This window comes from Tupaia chinensis, unplaced genomic scaffold, assembly GCF_000334495.1.
Source record: "Tupaia chinensis unplaced genomic scaffold, TupChi_1.0 Scaffold142824_1, whole genome shotgun sequence".
Classification (NCBI taxonomy): Eukaryota; Metazoa; Chordata; class Mammalia; order Scandentia; family Tupaiidae; genus Tupaia; species Tupaia belangeri.
Genome location: NW_006202669.1, coordinates 157,182 through 163,426, shown reverse-complemented (window position 1 = coordinate 163,426; position 6,245 = coordinate 157,182). Strand labels below are relative to the sequence as shown.

Sequence of the window (6,245 nt, the reverse complement as noted above, 5' to 3'; positions counted from 1 at the left end):
TTCTTTCTCCTTTCTCTTTAGCAGTTCATTATCTCTCTTCTCTTCCATCTCTGTTAGCTTAGACATTATGAATGATCTGAATTCCTTATCAGACATTTCCATGATTTTCACCGAACTGCGTGTGGATGAAGAAGAGTTACTCTTTTCCCTTGAATGAGAGGTATTTTCGTATTTTCCCATATTTCTTGTGATCCGGCGGTGATTTCTTGTCATCTGATGGACGTTGTGGTTCTTTCAAATTCTTGAAGTTCAGCCTTAATGTTCAGGAGCAAGCAGGCAGAGGTGATCTAGAATCTCTTTGACGTTCTATTGTGATCGCTGGTGCAGCAGATTCAGTAGATAGTGGGGAATATTTTAACCCTATTAGTATTTGGATGTTTAGCTACAGTGCTCTTAGATCTGTCGCTAGCTTGTTTGTTGGAGGCTGAATTATTAGTAGAAAATCTTCATTCCCTTAAAAATCTAGTTCACTGTAGCCATGTGGAACCTTCTCCTGAAGGCCCGTGACTTCTTTTGCCTCGACGCTGCAGTCTTGAGCTTGCTCTGGCTGTAGTCGGCTGAGAACATGCTAAAGAGCATTGAAGTCCCAGTCTGATTTCTTCTCACCCACGTCACCTCCATCAGGTCAGCCTACCCTGGCTGGGGCAGGTCTTTGGCATGTAGTGGTTAAGGCACTGGACCCCACATGACCTACTGTGTGGTCTGAGTCCCAGTCCCGGTGACGTGAAATTCCCACTGGGCTTGTGTACATGTGTACCCAAAATTTAGAGCAGAGAATGGAGGAAAAGGGATTACAACATGGCCATCCCCCTTGGGGGGTGATTTGTCACTTTCTCTCTATCCCTCAGGCAAGTGTTCACATCCTATGGAAAATTTAGAAAAAGAATAAAACAAAGAATAAACTCTCTTGGGACCAGCAGTTAGCATAATGGTTATGTCATTGAACTCCCATGTAGCCAACCATGGTTTGAGTCCTGAATCCGGTGGCTTAAATTCACATCGGGCATGTGTGCATGCATGCCCAAGATCCTGAGAGGAGAATGGAGGAGAAGGGATTGCAGTGTGGCCATCCCTCTCAGGAGGTGATTTCTCGCTTTCTCTATCTCTGTCTCTGTCTTTCTGGCTAGCGCACATGCCCTATAGCAAAAACCTCTCAAAAAAGAAAAAAAAAAAAAGAATTTACTCTATCCAGATATGTACTGATGCTAAGTAAAACTCATTCAGTTTTTAGGTTGTTTCTGTACTTTTCCAGAACTTCTGCCATTCTTCTCATATATACTGATTCTACAGTACGAAAGAACCATTTGGCTGTCCCAAGGAAAACTATTTCCCCAATAGAAATCCAAAGTATTGAAATTGCCCCCTTAAGCCATCCATGCATTAAGCTTTCTACTCCTCAATTTTCACCAGGGAATCTAAAAAGAGAAAGAGATGTAAAAGAAATCTATCAGTTTTGAAGCTTTTGCTTTTATCAAGACCATATAAGAAAATTTGGGTGTTGGCTGAGAAAAGTAATTTTCTAATAATTTTCAATTAATGCCACTTTGTACACCAGGATCTAGATCTGAATAATGTGGAACAATGCAGAATTTTACCTAAAGAAAACCTGGGTCAGATAAGAAGAGAAAGAGCGAAACAGTGAGAGAAAATGAAGGAATACAGAGGCAGAGGAGGCAGATGACATCTGGGGTACCCCAAGGGGAAAGCCAAGAGCAGGAGGCCTCTTTCTGCTCCACAGGGAGGTCTGTTGAACCACTGGACCCAAAGGCTTTTAGAAAACAAGCTAATATCTGGTAGCATTAAAGCCATCTAAGAGGACCAGGATGGGAAAGCAAAGGAAGGGTACATTTGTTCTGTGTGATCTAAATCCATACACTATGAAACCCAAGATGCTATGTGCTCCTGAAGACACAGTCTGGACTGACCATTAGAGGTGTGTCATGGGATTCACAGTGACCATGGGTGAGATAATTGAGCCATACAAGGTGAAGACCTTTGCTGGGAGATAAATGAAGGAAGTACAAGAGACTCAAGGTGGGGTCTATAACCTGAACCAAAACTTAGCTGAGTATGTTAGAATGGAAACATCACCAGCCTGATTAAACAGAGAAATGAAATTTGAGCTGTCAGTCACAGATTTAACCTCAGAGGCCAGAAAGATACTCAGATAATTACTCTCTTGTCCAGTCATCATTCAAGGACTCAGCCCAAGTCAGCCACTGGGTAGCTGAAATCACCAAGCATCCAGAAGGCATTGTGTAGATGTGAAGACCTGTCTTCCTTTACCACCACGAGGTCAATTGAATTCCACTTCTCATGCATACATTTAGACAACACTTTAAAAGGGGACAAGATTGGGGCTAGCAGATGGTGTAGTAGTAAAGGCACTGGACTCACAGATGGTCGACTGTGATTTGAGTCCTGGATCAGGTGGCTTGAAACTCAAATCAGGCACATATATGTGCATGTCCAAAATTCTGAAGGCAGAATGGATGAGAAGGGATTATGGCATGGCCATCTCCCCTAGGGGATAACTCCTTTCTGTTTGTCTCTAGGTTCCTCTCCCACAAGCACACACACCCTTTGGCAAAAATCTCTCATAAAAAAAGAGAAAGAAAGAAAGTAAAATGGGGAACAAGGTTAGAAAGAGGGAGAGGTTAAAAAACTGAGTTATTTGCTAAGGAAAATAATAATTTAATGAAAAAAAACTGTGATTTTATGCATAGAATTAAAGTTCTAGATTTGTCTAATTATTAGCTATTTTCCTCTACTATCCAGCAGGTGACATTTGCAAAAAAACAAAAATATATCAGTTATTGAAAAAATAAGGAAGTTAATTTTATTTGCACATATGACTTTGTATAATTAAACATACGACCCAGCTACAAGTTCATGGTAGCATAACATTCATTCATGGTGCATAACATTCAGCAAGTTAAATATGCAAATGCTTGCTTTGGTTTATTTTATAATTGATTCTTAGGTGTAAAGATAAGTATGAAATGGTGCGGGTCCTCTGACAGAGCAAAGAGCCAGTTGGTGAACTTGTTGGTAGGAGATATAGGAATCTGGATTAGGGAGGATTATGATGTTGGGGAGAAATAGAGATGATGAAAGATAGCCATGGTCATTTCTCTATCCCTTCCTGAGTTACAGTAGAGCTGCCATGATTACTTAAATATTTTGATACCACTCTCCATTTAAGAACTAGGGGATGACAGGCCATCAAAGCAGCAACCTGTGGTTCTATACAGCTAAGAGATGGCTGAATTTAAAAGGCTGAGTTTGTGAGCAAGGTTGTGGGACAAAACTATTCCCACATATGGGTCTTCTGGCCTCAAGCCAAATCCCTCATTGAGTCTCTGTCCCAGCCTCCCCAGTTCTACATTCTTCATGTGTTCAGTTCTCTAGGAATCATCTACTCCATTGTCCCATATTCCAATATTTGGTCCCTGCCTCTCCCAACAGCACTTGGCTTAGACCAATTTAAAATATGAAGTCTAGGGACCAACATGTGGCACTGGATCCTGCATGGCTAACTACAGTTCATGTCCTAGAACCAGTAGCTTGAAAATCATGCTGAGCGCGTGTGTGCATGTGCCCAAAATTCCAGGAGGAGAATGGAGAAGGGATTGCAGCATGGCTAATTCTCTTTGGAGGGTGATTTCTCACTTCCTTTGTCTCTCCCTAGTCTGGTAAGCGCATGTGCCCTATGGGGGCAAAAACCCTCATAATGAGATATTGAGCTTTAGAAGTAAGCTATTTTAGGTACCTTCAGTAACTCAGGCTCCAGTGTTGTAGAAACCTAGGTTGTATTCAAAAAATAAGCTCTGGGGTCTTCAATACCTTATTTGATGTCTTCAGTCTGCAATTGACTCATTTTTTAAAAATGATGATGCTACCTACCTCATAATAATTTTGAGAGAAATCAAATAAATAATAAATGTAAAATTCTTGGTACAAGGTCTAGCATTAGTACACTCTTACCAAATGGCATGATAATGCTGATGATGATAGCAATAATAATGACCTTAAGAAGTTATGAGAGGCCAGAGGGTGATGTACTGATTAAGGAACTGAACTCCCACATGGCAGAACACAGTTTGAGTCCCAGACCCAAAAACTTGAAAAACATGCCAGGTGCATATGGGTGCATGCCCAAAATTCCAAGGGGAGAATGCTAAGACCAAAATCCCTAGAAGAGAATGGTAAGAAGGGATTGTGGCATGGCCACCAACTGACCCTGGGGGTGATTTCTCACTTTCCCTTTTAATGTCTCTCTCTTTTTCTCTCTGGTGAGTGCACATGCCCTATAGCAAAATCTAAGGAAGAAAAGTTACAAGAAAGAAGGTAAATTGCTTTAGTATTTCCTTTGTCCTTCACTAACATTAATTTATTCACTTGAAATTGAGACTCAGGGACCTACACTTACTGTAATCTCCATATTGTTATTTTCTTCAGGAAGTTTAAGAATGTTTTGAGTTATTCAAATGGACTTTGTGTCCAAGAAGTGGTATCAGGAAAGAGACACCAGATTTCCTCCCTATGTGCATATTGCAATTGGAACTTTCTCAGCAGGGCCAGTGTCACACTCATCTTTTTTTTTTTTTTTTTCTAGCTATAGGGCACGTGTGCTCCCTCGAAAGACCGAAACACAAAGTGAGAAAACACTCCCCCCCAGGGGGATGACCATGCCGCAGTCCCTTCTTCTCCATTCTCCTCTTAGGATCTTGGGTATGAATGCACAAATGCCTAACATTGATTTAAGCTGCCAGGTCCAGGACTCAAACCACAGTTGACTACATGAGAGTCCAGAGATGTAACCATTACACCGTCTGCTGGTCTCCTGAACCTAATAGTACTTTTGAAAAGCACTTAACACTTTCTCCAAGAGACACTTGTAACCAGTTCTAGAACACTTATCCTATGTCCTGGCTTGGCTCAAAATTCCGGTCACCAGACCCTGATGGTAATCAAGAGCAATGGAGAAGAGCAATGAGGAGTTGTTTACATTGTGAGTCTTCTCTGGCAAGTGGGTAGCTTGAAGCACATGTCAGATTTTCTGCCGATCTGGGGGGGGGAGGGGTCAATGCTTCAGGGAACTGATAAGTCCCTTTTGCTTCCTCCACAGCTTCTTCATGGACATGATCACGTCCTTGTTTCTCAGGGTGTAGATGGCAGGTTTCAGCATGGACATGACCATTGTATACAGGACAGAGATGGCCTTTTCCATGGGGAAGGTCCAAAAAGGCCTTGAGTAGATGAAGACACAAGGTACAAAGATTAAGGTCACCAGAGCAGTGTGAGAAACACAGGTGGACAGGTCTTTGCTGCAGTCCTCCCAAGAGTGGCTTCTGAGCATGACTAGTAGGGCTGTGTAGGATCCCAGAAGCACCAGAAAACACATCAGGGTCACCAGGCCATTGTTAGACACCATCAGGAGCTAAAGAACAAAGGTATCTGTGCAGGCCAACTTGATCAGCTGAGGCACATCACAGTAGTTGTTGTCCAGGTTGTCAGGCCCACAGAATGTTCAACTTGCACAATGGAGTGAATGAAGCCCCCCACACAGGAGGCTGCCATGAGGAGCCCACAGACTGTCAGATTCATAATAAGCATGTACCAGAGGGGCTGGAAAATGGCAACGTAGTGGTCGTAGGCCATGACTGTCAGCAGAATGAAGTGGAAGAAGAGCTGAGTCAGGCAGCTACCAAAGGAAATGGTGCGGTTGCCTGGGAGTAAATCCACCAGCATTCTGGGCATCGTGATGGAAGAGTAGCAAAAGTCCAAGAAGGAAAGATTGCCCAACAGAAAGTACATGGTTGTGTGCAGGTGTGAGTCAGAGGCTACAATGGCCACAATAAAATTTCCAGTTACAATCATAATATACACAGTAGAAAAGAAAATGAAGGTGAGAAACCTTAGCTCCCATGCCTGAGAGAGACCCAAAACGATAAATTCTATCACCTGAGAATGATTTACTGGATTCATCTGCTTGGTATAACCTGGTGAATGAACTGCTGAAGAAAATGGTCATATTTATCAGGGGATCTGCAAATGTCTCTGAAATAATTTCCTCTGCCTTCTCGACAGATTTCTCTACTATTTCATTTACCATAAGAAGAATGTTGTGAGTGGTTCTATAAGACACTAAACATTTGAACATCTTATATTTGGTTACAAACACTAGGCATAAAACTCAAGAAAGCATTGTAACCTTTTCCAGGTTTTGAGAATTAAAAATA

The 6,245-nt window shown here is 42.0% G+C and overlaps 1 pseudogene; it reads right to left on the bottom strand.

Moving 5' to 3' along the window:
* Nucleotides 1-5,086: 5,086 nt before the first annotated feature.
* LOC102470689 (olfactory receptor 4D5-like) lies at nucleotides 5,087-5,991 on the bottom strand (annotated as a pseudogene).
* Between the last annotated feature and the right edge of the window lie 254 nt (nucleotides 5,992-6,245).